Consider the following 22,394-nt stretch of genomic DNA (forward strand, 5'->3'; position numbering starts at 1 on the left):
CATATATAAAAAGAGGAAGACCCTCAACAAGATGGATTGACACAGTGGCTGCAACAATGGACTCAAACATAGCAACAATTGTAAGGATGTCACAGGATCAGGCAGCCTTTCTCTTGTACGTGGGGTCCTATAAGTCAGAACTGACTTGAAGGCTCCTAAAAACAATATTTAAATACCAGTTCCTTTATGACTGTATACCCCCAAAGGCTGTAACAAGCTCAGTTATCAGGTGACGTAAACAAGGAAGGCTTTGTTTAAACAAATGAGTCTTAAACATAGACTGTAAACTTACACGATTCCTTAATTTTTTATTGTTCTTTGTTGCACTAACCAGTTGACCTTCCAAAAGGGAAAGGAAAGACACACTTTGAAAAAGCTGTATACTCTGCCTGAACGTGGGCTCCTCACCTACAAAACAAGAGCACCCGGAGCTGCCTATTACAGCCTGGCAGAGCCCCAAGCACTTCACACCTATCAGCTCACGACTATGAGGTGGCCATCCTCACACTACAGATGATGGAATTGAGATACAAATGAGCTGGGTCACTTGAACACAGTCACATAACTAGTGAGGACTAATGAGTGTTAGGTCTACCTCCTAGGATTCTTCTGCAGGCCAAATGAGACAAATTATAAGAAACACTTAATATTTTTTAAGGGGTTATACAAAAGTTCACCATTTCCAACTCCGACTCATGGCAACCCCATGTGTGTCAGAGTAGAACTGTGCTCCTTAGGGTTTTCAATGCTGATTTTTTAGAAGTAGATCACCAGGGATGTCTCCCAAGGCACCTCTGTGTGGGCTCAAACCTCCAATCTTTTGGTTAGCAGCCGAGCTCGTTGACTGTTTGCATCACCCAGGAACTCCTCAGAAAAGGAAGTGCCCCTGAATCTGAACTCACTCTGTGTTACACAGTTCTTACAATATATGTTAATGTATGACTCTTAACATATGGAAAATAAAATAGCCAGAAATCGTTTCACAGGGGATTGATTCTAGTTGAGGCAGGAGGGAAAAATTTATTTGTGGAAATGATGTTTGAGCTTAACTCTGAATTATGGGGAATGGAGGGATTTGGAGGGATCTGAGAAATACTATTTAAATGCTTAAAGTACTTTCTCTTTTTACATAGATAACACATCTGTTTTCATCTAGCTATGAAACATTTACCTAGAATGATCATATTTTTGAGGGCAAGGGAATGTGCATACCGTTCCCACAAGTAGTTTTTTCTGATTTTCAATGCAATAAAATAAGTATTTGAAATATATATATATATAGAAATTCAGAAAAATAAAAACAATAAAGAAGAATGAAAATAATACAATCAAAAAATCTCCTCAAATATTCTTGGACCAAAGGAGAAATTTAAATCTCTAATAATGGAGACATCTGACACTGCGATATATACCAAATATATACATTTGGCTTCCTCACTTTCCCAATTTTTTGCTGAAATAATCTAACCAAAATAAAGCCAAAACCAAACCAAACCCATTGCCATCGAGTCAATTCTGACTTAAAGCGACCCTATAGGACAGAGTAGAACTGCCCCAGAGAGTTTCCAAGGAGTGCCTGGTGGATTCGAACTGCCAACCTGTTTTTGGTTAGCAGCCATAGCACTTAACCACTACAACACCAGGGTTTCCAACCAAAATAAAATGTAGGAAATTCAACAGGAGTCTTACCTGCATGTCGCAAATATCAAGGAGCTATAATTTTTAAATACTGTGGTTAAAAAAATATAATTATGAGGAAGTGGGGGGCCAACCCCTACCACTACCTGACGTATCAGGAAAGGACAGCACAGAAAACAAACACCTCCTTTTGGATTGTTACTGGAGAGAGAATAACCTGGTTAAAAGATGAGTAAAAAAAAAAAAAGTAAGATCATGACTCTCATGCAGATATAAAAATGTGAACACATATTACAGATATTATTTAACTCATTAGTGCAGAGGTGGCAAGGTGTCACAACCAGTTCAAGAAGTCAATGTTAGAAAAGTATGCTCAACAGAATTCATCGGCATGTGTACAGATAAGAATTTATTTTGCATTGCCACTAGTTACCTACAACTTACATGGTTGTAAAACATCTTGCCCAGAATCAGAATCACATAATGTCTTCTACACAGAAAGTTAGGTAGATGACCTGGAAGATGGTCCATAGATGCTTAATTTAATAGCCCTGGTTATAGTGACTTCTGTATAATGAATAAGCCTGTAGATTAGGAAATTTTCCTCATTCCTGTCCATTTAAAAACTCATGGTGTGTATTGACTCAAGTAGAATGGCTGATACTTACATTATAGCCTGGAAGAGAAAACAAGATCCTACTCCATTTGGGCTCATTATAGATTTTGTGTTTGAACACCAAGTTAGTTTCCATCCATCCTAATAATCTGCCCTAAATCTTCAAACCACTAATCAAAACTGAGCAAGACCAGTCATGACAAAGAAAGACTAAGGATTGAGAAAGAAAATTTAGGGGTGGTCTGAACAAACTTATCCTGTTCATATTGAGTTCAAAATTCATTAGGCATTCTTTTCATGTGTTTTTTTTTTTTTTTTTCCTTTTTGTGTGAATTCTTAATGGGGATTTGTTTCTGCCTAGGCTCCTGGCCTGAATTTCTATGCATTTTAAAACTTGTATCAAAATTCCTTTTAAGTGGAGCAAATAGATATATATTTGTTGTACATCTGGGTCTATATCTACCCAGAGAGTCAAGGTACCCTTGGCTGTTGCTGCTGTTGTTAGGTGCCGTCAAGTCGCTTCTGACTCATAGCGACCCTATGCACAACAGAACGAAACACTGCCTGGTCGTGCACCATCCTTAGGATGGTTGTTATGCTTGACCTCATTGTTGCAGCCACTGTGTCAATCCACCTTGTTGAGGGTCTTCCTCTTTTCTGCTGACCCTGTACTTAGCCAGGCTTGATGTCCTTCTCCAGGGACTGATCCCTCCTGACAACATGTCCAAAGTATGTAAGACGCAGTCTCACCATTGTTGTCTCTAAGGAGCCTTCTGGCCGCACTTCTTCCAAGACAGATTTGTTGGTTCTTTTGACAGTCCATGGTATATTCAATATTCTTCACCAACACCACAATTCAAAGGCATCAACTTTTCTTCGGTCTTCCTTATTCATTGTCCAGCTTTCATATGCATATGATGTGATTGAAAAAAACATGGCTTGGGTCAGGCGCACCTTAGTCTTCAGGGTGACATCTTTGCTCTTCAACACTTTGAAGAGGTCCCTTGCAGCAGATTTGCCCAATGCAATGCATCTTTTGATTTCTTGACTGCTGCTTCCATGGCTGTTGATTGTGGATCCAAGTAAAATGAAATTCTTGACAACTTCAGTTTTTTCTCCGTTTATCATGATGTTGCTCATTGGTTCAGTTGTGAGAATTTTTGTTTTCTTTATGTTGAGGTGCAATCCATACTGAAGGCTGTGGTCTTTGATCTTCATTAGTAAGGGCTTCAAGTCCTCTTCACTTTCAGCAAGCAAGGTTGTGTCATCTGCATAACACAGGTTGTTAATGAGTCTTCCTCCAATCCTGATGTCCTGTTCTTCTTCATATAGTCCAGCTTCTCGTATTACTTGTTCAGCATACAGATTAAATAGGTATGGTGAAAGAATACAACCCTGACGCACACCTTTCCTGACTTTAAACCAATCAGTATCCCCTTGTTCTGTCAGAACAACTGCCTCTTGATCTGTGTAAACGTTTCTCATGAGCACAATCAAGTGTTCTGGAATTCCCATTCTTTGCAGTGTTATCCATAGTTTGTTATGATCCACACTCTTGGCTGTCTACAACTATTCGTAATTATATGTTGTTGTTGTTGTTAGGTGCCATCGAGTTGGTTCCAACTCATAGCGACCCTACGTACAAAAGAACGAAACACTGCCCGGTCCTGCGCCATCCTTTCAATCGTTGCTATGCTTAAGCTCATCGATGTAGATGATGAAATTGTATTTTTTTCATATTTTTACTTAATTGTTTCCTAAGTTTTCTACAATGAAATTGTAGTAGTTTGAATTGAGAATCAATTTTTATTCAAAATTTTTTTTAAAAGCCAATGAACAATTTAGATGACTCTTAGAAGTTTACATGTTTGTTTTATCTGAATGTATTATGTGACCTTGGGTAGCACAAATTCTTAAGTGCTGGACTACTAATGAAAAGGTTGACAATTCAAATCCACCCAGAGGCACTCAGAAATAAGGTCTGGCAAATTTGCTTCTGAAAGATCACAGCCTTGAAAACCCTATGAAACACAGTTCTACTCTACATACACGGAGTTACCATGAGTCAGAATCACCTTGATGGCAGCTAACAACAACACTATGTGAAAAGCCTTAGGCCAGACATTTAACTGATGTAATACTTGCGAAAGAATTGCACAGCTTATAATTACAATGACTGGTTTTACCATGCTTATATTCAGAGAGTACAAATCCTGCTTTCTCCACCTCCATGGAACAATGGAAGCCATTTCTTACTCAGATTTCACTGAATCTCTTGGAGTTACCGAATTAATCACCAATATCAGCATCATCATTATCATCAACATAGCTAACCAAACGCAATTTATATGCTAGACTTCATTCTAGGTACTTCATAGGAATTCCATCAATCCTCAGAACAACCCTATACGATGTGCACTAGCATCAACTCAAATTCACAGATGAGAAAATCAAGTGGAGGGAAGTAAAGAACTGTCTTAGTTATCTAGTGCTGCTATAACAAAAATACCACAGTATATGGCTGTAACAAACAGAAATTTATTCTCTCACAATGTAGGAGGCTAGAAGTCTGAATTCAGGGCAACAGCTCCAGGGGAACGCATTCTCTCTCCTTGTCTCCTTTCAACATCCGTGGGCCCAGCCTTACCTGGAGATCTCCATGGGTCTAGGAGGTCCTCGGCACAGGGACCCCAGGTTCAAAGGATGCACTCCACTCCCAGCTCTTCATCCTTGGTGGTGGTGAGGTCCCTCTGTCTCTGCTTGCTTTTATCTCCTGTAAGATAAAAGACTAGCAAAGATGTGGTTTGAGTAAGGTGATGAAGACTGGTGACTCAAGATACATCCCACCCTAACCCTGCCTCATTTACAACACAAAAAATGGAGAATAATGGGATAATTACATCAGATCACAAAATGGAGGATCCTAGCCAAGTTGACACATATTTTGGGGGGACACAATTCAATCCATGACATTCTACCCTTTGCCCCCTCAAAATTCATGTCCTTGCCACATGTTAAACACATTTACCCCATTACATCATCCCAAAAGTCTTAAATCAACTCCAAGTCCAAATTCCATCCTGGGGCAAAATCCTCTTCATCTGAGAACCTGTGAAATCTAATATAAATTATCTGCTTCCAAATTATAATGGTGGAACAGACACAGGGTAGATATTTTCATTACAAATGGGAGAAATAGGAGGCAAAGAAGAGAAAACAGGCACCAAGCAAGTCCAAAATTCAGCAGAACAAATTACATTAGCTTTCAAGACCTGAAAATAATACTCTGTTCTCTGAGGCCACCTGGGCAACAGCCCTGCCCTCCAGACTCTGGGTGTCGATCATGCCCTTTGGATTCTAGATGGAAGTCCCTTGGCTCTGGACTTCAGCTCTACCTTCCAGGGCCACTGGGACAGAAACTCTGCTCCCTTGGCTTTGGGTGGCCCCATTCTCCTAGACCATCTGAGTGGCAACCTTAACCCCTCGGCCCCAGCAGGCCCCGCTCTTCTGCCCTTTGAACTTAGCAGCTGTCCCTCTCAGCTTTGGTGGCTACCCTCATTCCCCTGGCACACCTTAACGGCAGCCTTACACTCTGGAACCAAGTTGGCAAAGTTCTGACTCTTTGCAACTTAGAAGGCTGGGCCCCACCTTTTGAGATCTAGGTTGCTCTGCTTCTTCAAACAGTTCTGCTCATCTCCAAGCTGCTCCAGGGTTGATCCTCTTCTTTTCTTGGAAAACAAAATTCATTCTTTCTCTGTCCCCTAAGCTGATGGGCTTTCTGCTGTGGTAGTTGGTTAGATCCATCAGTTACAGGCTTAATCTCTTTAACAAAAGGTTGTGTAACCACGTTCTTGATGAACATTCTAGGATATGTGTCCTTAGTTTGTATGACAAAATTTTCCAAATCTTTAAGCTGTTTTCATTTTGCACAGTTTTTTTTTTTTCCTAATATTTGTATTTGGAAAGTTTGGTTTGCTTTCATAAAATGTAGACAGTTGACTTCTATTAGTTATCACTGGACATGTTTACTTAATGGATTTGCCCAAAGAATTTCTTCATGTTAAGACAATCTTTTTGGATCGAGACTAAAATTTTCTAACAGACAATATTTAAAAGGTAAACATTCCATCTAATTCATTTACATAAAGGTATTTTATACAACACTTATCACTTCTTTTTAACATTTTATTGTGCTTTAGGTGAAAGTTTACATAGCAAATTAGTTTTCTAGTCAATAATTCATACACAAATTATTCCATGACATCAGTTGCAATCCCTGCATTGTGTCAGCACTCTCCCCACTTTCTCCCGGGATTCCCTGTGTCCATGCTTCCCATTTCCCTGTTCCTCCCTGCCTTCTCAACATTGGTTTTGGGCAAATGTTTCCCTTTTGGTCTCATGCAGTTCATTGTTCTAAGGAACACATCCTTCACGGGTGCTATTGTTTATTTTCTAGGTCCATCCATTATTTGGCTGAAAGCTGGACTCTGGAAATGTCTTCACGTTCAGGTTAGAAGAGTGTCTCAGGGCAATAGTCTTAGGGGTTCCTCCAGTCTCTTTCAGACCAGTAAGTCTGGTCTTTTATTTTTTTTTTTTTTTCGTTCTACATTTTTTATCTGTTCTAAGTAGGATCTTCTATTGCGTCCCTGGCCAGAGCAGTTAGTAGTAGTAGCCAAGCACCATCTAGTTCTTCTGGTCTCAAATTAGAAGAGGCTGTGTTTTATGTGGGCCATTAGTTCAAAGGACTAATTGCTCCCTTGAGCCTTCAGTTTTCTTCGTTTTCCTTTGCTCCTGTGGGGAAGAGACCAATAGTTAGTTGCTTCTTAAATGGCCGCTCCCAAGCTTTTAAGACCCCCGACACTATTCACCATACTATGATGTAGAATATTATTTTTTTTAATAATTTTTATTGTGCTTTAAGTGAAAGTTTACAAATCAAGTCAGTCTGTCACATATAAGCTTATATGCACCTTACTACATACTCCCATTTACTCTCCCCCAATGAGTCAGCCCGCTCCCTCCTTCCAGTCTCTCCTTTCGTGACTGTTTTGCCAGTTTCTAATCCTCTCTACCCTCCCATCTCCCCTCCAGATAGGAGATGCCAATACAGTCTCAAGTGTCCACCTGATAAAAGTAGCTTACTCTTCGTCAGCATCTCTCTCCAACCCATTGTCCAGTCCCTTCCATGTCTGATGAGTAGTCTTCGGGAATGGTTCCTGTCCTGGGCCAACAGAAGGTTTAGGGACCATAACAGCCGGGATTCTTCTAGTCTCAGTCAGACCATTAAGTCTGGTCTTTTTATGTGAATTTGGGGTCTGCATCCCACTGTTCTCCTGCTCCCTCAGGGGTTCTCTGTTGTGCTCCCTGTCAGGGCAGTCGTCGGTTGTGGCCAGGCACCAGAACATTATTTTTATGAACCATGTTTTGACAATTGACCCAGATGTCCCTCAAAATTATGGTCCTTAGTCTTCAAGTCCCCAATGTCACTCCCAATGTCTAAGTAGTTTCTATAACTGTGTCCCCATGTTCTCTATTATATATATGAGTATATATGCAGCAATTACAAATTTGTATGTAAAAATATCCACAACCATACCTATATATGTACACGGGTGTATTCCTGTATGACCTCCCTCACCTATTTGGCATACATATTTACCTATGTAACTACTCATATATTATTGTTTGTTATTACTTTTGTTGCAGGATTGTATATGTTAGAGCATTTACCATAGGTGCCCTTTACTCTTTCATACCTCTCAGTGTCTTCCTTTACTTTGGTCACGTTGTGCTGACTTTCTCCATATTGTGTGTTGCCTTTCACTTCACCATAATTAACACTTGTGGACTATCTAGTAAGTGATTTTCCCCTTTTCTCCCCCCATCCCTGGTAACTATCAAAGAATGTTTCTTCTGTGTATAAACCTATTCTTGACTTTTCATAATAGTGGTCTCATGCAATATTTGTCCTTTTGTGACTGACTTATTTCACTCAGCATAATGTCCTCCCAATTCATCCATGTTGTGAGATGTTTCACGGATTCATCATTATTATTTATTGCTCAATAGTATTTCATTGTATATATGTACCAGTTTGTCTACCCATTCATCCACTGAGGGGTACTCAGGCTGTTTCCATCTTTTTTGCTATTGTGAATAACGCTATGACGAGCGTGGATGTGCATATATTTATTTATGTCACAGCTCTTGTTTCTCTGGGATATACAGCTAGGAGTGGGAATCCTGGGTCATACGATATTTCAATTTCTAGCTTCTTAAGAATGCACCATACTGTTTTCCATAGTGGTTGTACCATTTTGCAGTCCTACCAGCAGTGTATAAGAGTTCCAATCTCCCCACAGCCTGACCAGCATTTGTTGTTCTCTATTTTTTTTTGATCAGTGTCACTTTTGCAATATAAAAGGCATGATTCAAGCAAGGGTGTGTCTTGAATAGGGGTGGTGAAGAGTGATGAATTGAGATACATCCCACCCTAATTCTGCCTCATTAATACATATATATCAGGATTTCTAACACACAGAATTGAAGATAATAGTATAATTACATCAGATCACAAAATGGGGGAATGGGGGATCCTAGCCAAGTTGACACATATTTTGGGGGGACACAGTTAAATCCATGACAAGTACCTTGCTTATCTGGATCACCCAGATAGGTAGTGGTAGAACCAGGATTTGATCCCAGATTACTGACATCAGAGTCCAAGGTCTCAAATTCCAACTTCTCTCTTTTGCTATTGCCCAAATCACATGAACTGAAAGGAGAGCTGGAAATAATGAGAGATAATGTTAAGGTCACAAACCCAGAGCCAAAAAGAAATGAGCAGTATGTCTCCTCCAGCTGCACTAAAATTTACATGGATGAGCTTGATGTCTTCCTTGGCATGAGTACCTGGGAGTGTACTGCATAAATTCTGCCCTGGAGGTTGGATGCTGGGTCTTATTTATACCTCTGCCCACAGGATACATGATGTAAAGAATGCTTTGAGTCCTTGGGCATAAACTTCATATGACAGATGGAAGTGGGATGAAAAGTTCAAATCTACTTTCAATTGAGGATAGAGGTGGAGTCCATGGTCAGGTGCGATTTTATGGCATGTCCTGCCTTCACAACATCAGTACGATCCTCCCCTTCTAGCTCCACTTAACCTTCTCCAACTTGGATACCTTTTTCAGCCTTTCCCACAACCTACTCAATCACAACCACGTTGTCTTTCTGCCATGCCCACTTTGTCATTTACCAACCCTGGGAAAAGCTCACCATCTGTTCTTGTTTATTTCTGTCTCACACTTGTGAACTGTTAGTGATTATAAGGAAAGATATGAAGCCATGGCAGTTGGCTTCACTATAATGCTCATTATGTACCCTAACTCAGGCTTTTGCACCATGCTGTAGCAATTTTGACTTAGTTATTTCCTTTTTCCTCAGTAGTTAATATCGCAAACCACCCCCCTCTGCCTCACTCCATCCTTCCAGCTCTACTCTGTCCCTCACACTCAGCAAATCACCTGCATCCCACCACTGTTATTAGAAGATTGACACTGTCACATTTGAGTTTCCTCCATTTCCATTCTAGCTATTGCAAAATCCCTCTGGTCCTTCATCTCTAGGTATTTTTATTCCTACTCTCAAAAAAAGGATGACTATCCTCCTTACTGCAGTGATGCCCTCTACAGAAACTCTTCTCCCTTCTTCCTCCTGCATTTCCTTCCTCCATTCTTTATCCCTTTGTGCTTTCAAATATATTCTATCTTTTTTTCGAATCCGACTCATAGTTCTTTACTTACATTGTCAAATTTGCCAAGATATCCTGTTACTTAAGTCAGATAAGAGTCTCCAGTTTGCCAGCCTTCCATGCCTGAGCCTTAATATTTTGCCTCCACACCTCCCATGAAATGATGATTTCCTAGCACCCATTCATTCAGTAAATATGCATAGGTGCTCCTTGTACAAAGTCTTATTTTAGTCAATAAAACAGATAAAGACACCTGCCTTATGGGGCTTATATTCTAGCAGGAGAAATGGGCATTAAAATGGGATCTAATGGAATAAAAAGTGAAATATACCATGTGTTATATCATGTAAGGGAGAAAAATTAAATCAGGAAAGACAGATAAAATGTCAGGAGGTAGAGAGCTAAAGTGATAGAGATGGTAGACAGGGAAGAACCATTGAAAATAAGGTTTTTGAGTAAAGACCTTTTGGGAGAGCTATCTACGCCAACATCTGATGCATTAGTACGCCAGGTTGGGGGAGCAGCAACTGCAAGAGCCTAGGGCTGTGGTGTACCTGGTTGTGTACAAAGAACAGCATGGAAACCATGGGGCTGGAATTAAGTGTATGAAGGAAAAAGTGGTAGGAAATGAGGTCAGAAAGATATCAGAGATCACATCCAGTAGGGCCTATATAGGTCACAATAAGGACCCACTTTAGCTACAGAAGTCTATTTTAGTTAGAATACAGAATTGACCCAAGATAACAGTGATTTCAGCAAAATAAGGGGGTATTTTTCTTGTACATAATATGCAGTTCAGGACTGATATGGTCATCATGACCCAAGCTCCTTTTATGTTTCTGTTCTGTTTTCATAGGCCTGTAGCTCCATCCTCAAGATTATATCGCAGTCACAAAGTAGATGCTGGAGCTCCAGTCATTATGCCTGCATTGTAGGCAGTCATCAAACCAGTAAGCTTATTAAAAGCCATTCTCCTGACCTGCTTTTCCATATCAGTGCCCATCCCTACTTACAAGAGAAAAAGAAAAAAAAGAAGAGAAATGTTGACTTTCAGCAAAACACATTGCCATCCCCCCAAATTAACTAAAGGAGAGAAAAGAATAAGGTAGATGGGGTACGCAGCCAGATGCCATAGATTCTTAAAATTTTGACAGTTTTTAAAGAGAAAATGGAGATACTGGATAAATTTAAAAGTGGAATTCTGAATTCAATGTATAAACAAAATAAATGAGTGTAACAAAACTGGCATCAAAGTAAATCAACTTTGGAAACTATTTCAACCGGAGTTCATCAGCAGAACATTTTTAAGAAAACTTGGAAAGCTCTTTCCTTTCATTTGTGTATGAGAATACACCCGGAGACATGACTCTCAAAGGTAATTAAAAGCTAAGAAGCACTCAAGAGAGCCATAGGTCTGCTGTATGCTTATTATGGGAAAAAAAAATTAATTATGGCAAGCCATTCCACAAAATATGTGTTGCATCTGCATTCTCTGAACACCGGTGTCCACAGATCCTCAGGGGAGCTAGAGATTCTTGTGCTTGAACATCATTTTGCTACCTTTGGATATAACTCATACATTTTTGGCAATAACATACAGAGAAGAGAGAAAAAGAATCAATAAATGATATAAACTAAGCATTAGTAAAATTTTTAAAAGGTAATATTAGAAGAAGAAAAATATATATTCAGTGTCTCTGCTAGCAGGTTGAGTAGAGAAAGAAGGGAGATATAGTTGTGATTTTTAATTCTTCTTAAACAAGAAATAGGCATAATTTCTAGAATCTTTACTCCTGAAATTTTCTATTGAGATCATAAAATCCATCAAGGCTATTATTGCTGTTCCCATTTTCAGAGATGATTTCTCTATAAGATCATTCCAGATTCTGTAAGGTGATTTTCCCAGACAAGTTGGTACGCCCTTCCCATGCAGGGAAAGCTTCGCCTCCGTCTCCAGGAAGCAATAACCCAGAGTCATTCTCTGTGGGTGCTAAATGAACATTAACTAATGATGAATGGAGGATACTTCACCATCTGTTCAGCACTGATTCAAAATATACCGTTGTTGTTTAATTGGATTATTTTTAGTCTTGTAGTTTCAGCTGGTTGAACACTAATGGCTGGAACCATGAGATGCCTTAGCAAATCATAACTCCCATTTTGAATTCCTCGTTTGGAGGGGTGGCTAATTATTGAATGATAAGTACATCCAAATAGCAATGAAAGGCCTTTTCTGACATTTGGTTTTCTTAAAGCAATAAAGCATTTGCTTTTCAGTAGAATAATTCAAGCCATGGATAACAAGCGACAGCCCGGGGAACTGGGAGCTGGCAAAAGACAAGGAAAATAGTTTAAAAAAAAACGAGATTTACATATGCACATGGTAACTAAGAACACTTTAGCTTTTTTGGTATTAAACCATGGCAGTTCCTAGCCTATATTAGGGTTGCCCCATTGTGCTACCCCTCTGGAGATACATACTCACAAATACAGCTTCCACTCATCCCTATACTAATCTTTTTTTCAAACTTTCAAATTAGAATTAAGAATAAGAAGTAAAGATATTTACTTAGGCATGCCAGGGGTAGCTGTGGTTCAATTTTAGTTTTTATTTTATTTTATTCTTAGTTCATGGATTGCATGCTAGAATGATTGATTGATAGCCCAAAATGCTTTATTTGCCCCAAGGAAGGCCTTTATTAAAGGTAAGATTTTTCTCTAGCCATCTCCGATATATGTTAATACCTGATTTTAAAAAGAAAATTTAAATCAGGCCTCTAAGAGGGGGTATCATGTCCAGATTAGCAAGGTGTGCTATGGAGGCCAATGGCCTTCATTCAAATCCCAGTTCCGTCATGTGCCAAATATTTGACCTTGCTTAACCTCTCTAAGCCTCAGTTCTCCCTTAGAACATTGTCATAAAATCTACATCTATCTTAGTCAAGGCTCTCTAGAGAAAGCAGAGCCGGTGAGATAAATTTAGAGAGAAAGAGATGTACTTCAGGAGATTAGCTCACGCGATTGCCGGGACTAGCAAATCCAAAATCTGTAGGTCAGGTGAAAGGGTGGAAACTTCTGCAGGCTTGGGTCAGGGGACCGAGAAGAGTGCAGGGTGGACAGGCAGAGGGTGTTCTGCCGAAATATCTATTTATAGTCTGAAGGCAGAACACACCCTAAGGAACTTCCTTTTCAACTAATTGATTGCATTGCGTGGCGTGGCGTGGCGTGGCGTGGCGTGGCGTGGCGTGGCGTGGCGTTACGTTGCATTAAGTTAAGTCAGGGAACAGCAAACAGTCTAGTGTTTGATCAGGCCACTGGGACCCTAGCCTAGCCAAGTTGACACATCAAATTCACCATTGGAACATCATAATACCCCATTAAGCAATGCAAGTAAAGTGCTTAGCACAGTATGTGGCACTGTATGTGCTTTCTATAAATATATATTCTTAGTATTATATAGAAGCTGCCAGTGACGGCACTTCCGCTATGAGAAGCCTGCCTTTCTGCCGCTCACTAGGGCCCCTACTGAAGGGTTACTGGCACGTGGATCCTGTGATGGACATCGTGATTAGGCTCACCTAGGCCAAAGCAGACTTGACCAAAGGAGGGAGCCAGACACAAGGACGGTCAATCTATAGGCTGACCAGAGACCCCCCGGGTGGCTTAATGCAAAGCCTTTGCTCAAACAAGATGATGAAAACTAGGAATTCCCTCTATTAGGGAGAAGAATAAGTTATCAATAGAATCTCTTAGCGGCTGAAGCAGAATGTAAAAGACATAGGTAGAAAAGTCAATAAGCTGTCTTAGTTTCTCACTGCTGCTATAACAGAAAAACCACAGTGAGTTGCTTTATTTTCTGTTTTAGAGACCAGAAGTCCAAATTCAGAGTGTGGCTCTTGAGGGATGTCCTTCTGAGTCTATTTCAGCTTCTAGAAGCAGGCAATTCATGGCGTTCCTGGGCTTGCAGGCTCATATGCCTCTGCCATCATCAGATAGCATCTGTGTTCCCCCATTTGTGCTCCCTTGTTTCTGTGCCTATATTGTTGCTGCTGCCTTTGAGTCAATTCTAACTCACGGTGTAGGCATGTGTGCAGAGCAGAACCGCTCCATAGGGTTTTCAAAGCTATGATTTTTTCAGAAGCAAATCACCATACCTGTCTTTTGAGGTACCTTTGGGTGAGTTCGAACCGCCGGCCTTTCAGCTAGTGGTCAAGTATTTAACCATTTTACACCACCTGGGGACTCCTCCACAGGTATAAAGGTTAGGAATCCAACCCGTATTTTTGAAGGACACTGCTGAATCCATAATATTCCACCCTTTGTTCCCTCAAAAAATTCATGTCCTACTCCACGTGCAAAAACTCGTCCACCCTGTCACAGAAAGTGTGAGACAACAGAATGTACAAAACAGCAGAAGCATGAGGCAAGGAGAGAGAGGCAGTCTGCAGGGGTGGAACTCATAGGAGCAGGCACAGGAGAGGCACGGACAGGGATAATGTGAGTCAATATAATGAGGTATTGGGTATAGAGCAAGAACATGCTGTTGCTATGGGAGCCGCAAAATGCTCTGGCCCCTAGAGCTGGCTGCTTGCATTGCTCTCTCCAGCTGGGTCCTCCTGCCTGGGCCTGGGTAACAGCAGAGAGAGAAATTCTGGCCGCAGGTTGCCCAAATGCTCAGAAACCAGGGCAACTTATCCAGGGCACCAGGGTGGGGGCATCCATTTTTTTCTTATTCCTGAGTCCCTAGGTTTTCCACACAAGCAGCAAAGCTGAAGAGAACAGACAACACCATGTAAACACACAGCTGCCTGCTTTATCACCCACACTGATTTTGCCAGAGTCAGCAGGAAAAGCTACAGTTTGCAGTTTCCAGAAATTACCTTGGAAATGCAGACTCAATTTACTCTCTTCTTCATAGTTCAAACCCTTCCCCTTCATTATCTTAGCCTTTGCATCTTCAGACCTTCCTCTGACTTCCCTGAAGCTGCACTAAGAAAGCCACATGGATCCCAGCCTCTGAGTATATTTTACTGTCTTTGAGCATGGTTTTCCTCGTTATAATGTCATTGCCATACCGTGAGGTGCTCTAGCAAGGGCAACTGGGCAACGAGTGTGTGGATTACACTGGCAGGAAGCAGAGACCTGGAGCAGATAGTCGCTGCCCTGTCCCTATGTCCTCAGCCCTGGTCTTCCTGCTGCTGTTGGCATCAATGCTGTCAGTAGACATGGTCAGCCTTCACGCAGGACAGGGCAGGATGCCCAGAGCAGCCCTCAGCCAGTGACAAAGGAAAATTCGTAGAGATCAGCCCTGCTTCTTCATCCCTCTGTAGTACCTGGATGGTCCAAACAGTTAAGGTACTCAGCTGCTAACTGAAAGGCTGGAGGTTCAAGTCCACCTATAGGTGCCTTGGAAGAAAGGCCTGGCGACCTACTTCCAAAAAAATAAGTCATTGCAAACTCTATGGATCACAGTTCTACTCTGATACAGATGGGGTCACTCTGAGTTGGAATCGACTGGACAGCAACTGGAACTGATCCTCATTTCTCTGAGGAGACAACTCTGAGGTGTATTCTACACTGCCCTCCACAGGCCCCCAGCAGGATCCAGCCCCAGTTGCCCACAGGGTAACCTGCTCACCAACACACTCTGTATTGACTTCCTTTCCTTCCTGTCTCCCTTCTTTACTCCTCCACTGGTGTTTCTGGGATCACCTCCCAAATATACTCAAATCCTAATCTGATGGTCAGCTACTGAAGAAACCCAAACCAAACAAGACCTCTGTGTGGAATTATGTCTTGTGAAATTGGTGTTACCAGACACATCTAAGGCTGGAGACTGTATTTCCCCCAAGACCCCCTCCCTGTATGGTTTCTGGTTGGAGAATTGGAAGGTGAAGTGAAGCAGAAGCCATTACTCTCAGAAGGCCATGGCAGTCCAAAAGAGGGACAAATCAACACAGAGGTGCCCTACAGACCTCAGCTTCCAGCTAGTCTTCCTGACTCCTGGCCCCACCAACAAACTGCTCCAAAGCCAATGCCAAGCACTTGACTGTATTTCCCACCAGTAACCAGTTGCCATCGAGTTTTTTCACCTCATGGCGACCCTATGTATGTCAGAGAAGAACTATACTCCACAGAGTTTTCAGTGGCTTATTTTTTTGGAAGTAGATCAGCAGGCCTTTTTTCAAAGGCACTTCACGGTGGACTTGAACTTTTAACCTTTTGTTAGCAGTCAGGCATGTTAACCATTCGTACAACTCAAGGACTCTGCATTTCCCATAGAAGCTGCAAATCCACAAGCACCCCTTTCAGTCTCACTTCACCAGCCAGACGCACATGACTTCTGGGGTTTTCCCACAGCTCCAGCCTGCCCGCTCATACCAGTTCTTCTGGCTGTCATGGTTAGTGACTTTCTCTGATCTGACTCCCTTTCAGACCTTCTAATCTTCTGACCTTCGTTTTTCAGACCTTCTTTCAGATCTTTGTTTTTCCAGCTCTTCCTACATTTGTGCGTGTTCTAATTGCCATAGCAAGCCTCTTATTCCCAGAATATTTTAATGCTTCTGTTTTCCTAATGGATACAACTTCAAACCCTAATTAATAATCATTTAAAGAGTTAATGTATTCTCTTTTTAAGTGCTTATCTTATACCAGATCCTACTGTCAGCACTGTATATGAATTAAATCATTTTTTCCTCACAACAACTCAATAGGTTGGCATGGTAATTATCTCCATTTTTCCAACGAAGAAACCAAAGGAGAGCAAATCTAAGTAGTTGAACATTACAAAAGCAGTAAGGGCAGTGGTGAAATTCAAACCAGGGATCTGACTTCAATTATCATAGTCTTAGACAAATTTCTACATCACTCCTGTGGTCAAAAGACTGCAAACTATTCCATAGTCCTGTCTGTTCTGCTTGTACTTGCTCTCTCTCTTTCTCTTTCTCTCTATCTCATTCTCTCCCTCTCTCTCCTCTCCCTCTCAGTATCACACTCAATACCCTACAAGATCTGGCTGACTTACACAGTTTCTCTTGGACTTACTACTTAAAATTTTCTTTCATTTCTAAAAGCTCACCTTGATGCCTGCCTTGGTTATCTAGAACTACGATAACAGAAATACCACAAGTGGATGACTTCAACAAACAGAAATTTATTCTCTCACAGCCTAGTAGGATAGAAGCCCAAATTCAAGGCATTGCCTTCAGGGGAAGGCTTTCTCTCTCTGTTCATTCTGGAGGAAGGCCCTTTTCATCAATCTTCCCCTGGACTAGGAGCGTCTCTACAAGGGAATCCCAGGTACCAAGGACGCACTCTGCTCCCGGCACTGTTTTCTTGGTGGTATGAGGTCCCCCTGTCTCTCTGCTCACTTCTGTCTTTTATATATCAGACGAGATTGATTTAAGACAAAATCTAATCTTGTAGATTGAGTTTACATAACTGCCGATAATATTATTGTAGAGATAGGATTTACAACACATGGGGAAATCACATTGGATGACAAAATAGTGGACAATCATACAATACTGGGAATCATGACCTTGCCAAGTTGACAGATATTTTGGGGGGACACAATTCAGTCTATGACAATGCCCTTCTCTTATTCTGTGCCATAGCATAGATGATTGCATCAGCCAGGGTTCAACCAGAGAAGCAGATCAAGTAGAAGGCGTACATTAAAAGATTCATTACAAGGAATTGGCTTGTACAGTTGTAGGTCTAGCTCAGCAAGTCCAGAATCTGAGGGATGGCAATTAGGAAGGGGAGATAGGCTAGTGTTTGGAGAAAAGACAGTTTTAGGAAATCAGAATGGAAGTAGGAAGACCAACTTCCAAGCAATAAATACCCGTGGCTTTGGTCAGAGGGGAAGGGATGGATTGTAAATAAGTAATGGAGTTCTGAATAAGTTTTTGAGGGGTAATTCAGGATTTGCTGATGGATTGAACTTAAGATGTGTATTAGTTTCCTATTGCTATGTAAAAAATGATCACAAGCAGTGGCTTAAAACAACACCCATTTTTTTAATTTCAGTTTCCATGTCAGAAGTCCGGGGATGACATCTCTTGATCATCTGCTCAGGGTCTCACAAGGGTGAAATGAAGATGTCGGCCAGGCTGAATTCTCATCTGAAGAGTCAACAAGAAAACAAGGGAAGAATCTGCTTTCACACTGTCTGAGGTTGTTGGCATAATTAACTTCCTTGCAGATGTAGAATTCGTGGTAGCTTGCTTCTCCAAACCCAGCAGGAGAGAGAGAGAGAGGGAGAGAGACTCGGCTCTTTGATTCTGTGACTTCAGTAAAGGAATAAATTCTGTGACTTCAGTAAAGGAATAAACCCTTTTAAAAAGGGCTCACCTGACTAGGATAAGTCCACCCAGGGTAATCTCCCTTTAGATTAACCCAAAGTCACCTGATTGTTGTTATTGTTGTCGTCGTTGTTGTTAGGTGCCATAGAGTCAGTTTTGACTCATAGCAACCCTAGGTATAACAGAACAAAAAAGTGCCCGGTCCTGTGCCATCCTCATAATCGTTATGCTTAAACCCATTATTGCAACCACTGTGTCAATCCATCTCATTGAGGGTCTTCCTCTTTTTCACTGACCTTCTACTTTACCAGGCATGATGTCCTTCTCCAGGGACTGATCCCTTCCGATAACATATCCAAATTATGTAAGATGTAGTCTTGCCATCCTTGCTTCTAAGGAGCATTCTGACTGTACTTCTTCCAAGACAGATTTGTTTGTTCTTTTGGCTGTCCATGGTAGATTCAATATTCTTCGCCAACACCACAATTCAAAGGCATCAACTCTTCTTCGGTCTTCCTTATTCATTGTCCAGCTTTTACATGCATATGAGGGGATTGAAAACACCATGGCTTGGGTCAGACGCACCTTAGTCTTCAAGGTGACATCTTTGCTTTTCAACACTTTAAAAAGGTCTTTTGCAGCCAATTTGCCCAATGCACTGCATCTTCTGGTTTCTTTTTTTTTTTTATTGTGCTTTGAATGGAAGTGTACAAATCAAGTCAGTCTCTCCTACAAAAATTTATATACACCTTGCAAAAAAAAAAAAAATTTGTTTTTTTTGCTATATATTCCTAGTTGCTCTCACTCTAATGAGACAGCACACTCCTTCCCTCCACTCTCTATTTTCGTGTCCATTGGGCCAGCTTCTGACCCCCTCTGCCCTCTCATCTCCTCTCCAGACAAGAGCTGCCAACATAGTCTCTTGTGCCTACTTGATCCAAGAGGCTCACTCTTCACCAGTATCATTTTCTATCCCATACTCCAGTCCAATCCCTGTCTGAAGAGCTGGCTTTGGGAATGGTTCCTATCTTGGGCTAGCAGAAGGTGTGGGGACCATGACCTCCGGGGTTCTTCTAGTCTCAGTCAGACCATTAAGTCTGGTCTTTTTATGAGAATTTGAGGTCTGTATTCCACTGCTCTCCTGCTCCCTCAGGGGTTCTCTGTTGTGTTCCCTGTCAGGGCAGTTATCGGTTGTAGCAGGGCACCATCTAATTCTTCTGGTCTCAGGTGATGTCCCTGGTTTATGTAGCCCTTTCTATCTCTTGGGCTCATAATTACCTCGTGTTTTTGGTGTTCTTCATTCTTCTTTGCTCCAGGTGGGTTGAGACCAATTGATGCATCTTTGATGGCCACTTGCTAGAGTTTAAGACCCCAGACGCCACTCTCCAAAGTGGGATTCTTTTGATTTCTTGACTGCTGCTTTAATGGGTGTTGCTTGTGGACCCAAGTAAAATGAAGTCTTTCACAACTTCAATCTTTTCCCCGTTCATCATGATGTTGCTTATTGGTCCAGTTGAAAGGATTTTTGTTTTCTTTATGTTGAGGTGTAATCCATGCTGAAGGCTGTGGTCTTTGATCTTCATCAGTAAGTGCTTCAAGTCCTCTTCACTTTCAGCAAGCAAGGTTGTGTCATCTGAATAACGCAGGTTGTTAATGAGTCTTCCTCCAATCCTGATTCCCAGTTCTTCTTCTTCTTATAGTCCAGCTCCTTGGATTATTTGCTCAGCATGCAGGTTGAATAGGTGTGGTGAAAGGATACAACCCTGATGCATACATTTCCTGACTTTAAACAATTCAGTATCCCATTTTTCTGTTGAAATGACTGCCTTTTGATCTGTGTACAGGTTCCTCATGAGCACAATTAAGTGTTCTGGAATTCCCATTCTTTGTAATGTTATCCATAGTTTGTTATGATCCACATAGTCAAATGCCTTTGCATAGTCAATAAAGCACTGGTAAACATCTTTCTGGTATTCTCTGCTTTCAGCCAGGATCCATCTGACATCAGCAATGATATCCCTGTTTCTGAGTCCTCTTCTGAGTCCAGCTTGAATTTCTGTCAGCTCTCTGCTATGCTACTGCAGCCACTTTTGAATGATCTTCAGCAAAATTTGTTTGCATGTGATATTAATGATATAGTTCAATCATTTCCACATTCAGTGGGATCACCTTTCTTGGGAATAGGCATAAATATGAATCCTTTACAGTAGGTTGGCCAGGTAGCTGTCCTCCAAATTTCTTGGCATAGACGAGTGAGTACTTGCAGCACTGCGTCCGTTTGTTGAAACACCTCAGCTGGCATTCTGAAAATTCCTAGAGCCTTGTTTTTTGCCAATGCCTTCAGTGCAGCTTGGACTTCTTCCTTCGGTATCATTGGTTCATGCCCATTTGGTACCCCCTTGAAATGGCTGATTGTCGACCAATTCTTTTTGGTACAGTGACTCTGTGTATTCCTTCCATCTTCTTTTGATGCTTCCTGAGTCCTTTAATATTTTCCCATAGAATCCTTCACTATTGCAACTCGAGGCTTGAATTTTTTCTTCAGTTCTTCCAGCTTGAGAAATGCAAAGTGTGTTCTTTCCTTTTGGTTTTTCATCTCTAGGTCTTTGTACATGTCATTATAATACTTTACTTTTTCTTCTCAAGCTGCCCTTCGAAATTTTCTGTTCAGCTCTTTTGCTTTGTCATTTTTTCCTTTTGTTTTAGCTACTCAGTGTTCAAATGCAAGTTTCAGAGTCTTTTCTGACATCCAATTTGGTATTTTCCTTCTTTCCTGTCTTTGTAATAACATCTTGCTTTGTTCATGTATGATGTCCTTGATGTTATTCCACAACTCATCTAGTCTTCGGTGCTTAGTGTTCAACGGGTCAATCTATTCTTGAGATGGCCTCTAAATTCAGGTGGGATATACTCAAGGGCGTACTTTGGTTTTCATTGACTTGTTTTAATTTTCTTCAGTTTCAACTTGAACTTGCATATAAGCAATTGATGGTCTGTTCCACAGTCAGCCCTGGCTTTGTTTTGACTGATGATATTGAGCTTTTCTGTCATCTCTTTTCACAGATGTAGTCGTTATGATTCTTGTGCATTCCATCTGGCAAGGTCCACGTGTATAGTTGCTGTTTATGTTGGTGAAAAAAGGTATTTGCAATGAAGAAGTCGTTGGTCTTGAAAACTTCTCTCATGTGATCTCTGGCATCATTTCTATTACCAAGCCCATATTTTCCAACTACCGATCCTTCTTCTTTGTTTACAACTTTCACATTCCAATCACCGGTAATTATCAATGCATCCTGATTGCATGTTCCATCAATTTCAGACTGCAGAAGTTGGCAAAAATCTTCAATTTCTTCATCTTTGGCCTTAGTGGTTGGTGCATAAATTTGAATAATAGTCATATTAACTGGTCTTCCTTGTAGGAGTATGGATATTATGCTATCACTGACAGCATTATACTTCAGGAGAGATCTTGAAATGTTCTTTTCAATGATGAGTGCAACACCATTTCTCTTCAATTTGTCATTCCTGGCATAGTAGACCATATGATTATTGGATTCAGAATGGCCAATACCAGTCCATTTCAGCTCATGAATGCCTAGAATATCAATGTTTGTGCATTTCATTTTTGACAATTTCCAATTTTTCCTAGATTCATACCTCATACATTCCATATTCCAATTTTTAATGGATGTTTGCAGCTGTTTCTTCTCATTTTGAGTCATGCCACATCAGCAAATGAAGATCCTGAAAGCTTAACTTCATGTCATTAAGGTCAACTCTACTTTGAGGAGGCAGCTCTTCCCCAGTTTTATTTTGAGTGCCTTCCAACCTGAGGGGATCATCTTCTGTCACTATATCAGACAATGTTCCACTGCTATTCATAAGGTTTTCACTGGCCAAATCATTTCAGAAGTAGACTTCCAGGTCTTTCTTCCTAGTCTGTCTTAGTCTGGTGGCTCAGCTGAAACCTGTCTGCCATGAGTGACCCTGCTGGTATTTGAATACCAGTGGCATAGCTTCCAGCGTCACAGCAATACACAAGCCCCCAAAGTATGACAAACTGACAGACACGTGGAGG

This window comes from Loxodonta africana, chromosome 2 (assembly GCF_030014295.1).
Source record: "Loxodonta africana isolate mLoxAfr1 chromosome 2, mLoxAfr1.hap2, whole genome shotgun sequence".
Lineage (NCBI taxonomy): Eukaryota > Metazoa > Chordata > Mammalia > Proboscidea > Elephantidae > Loxodonta > Loxodonta africana.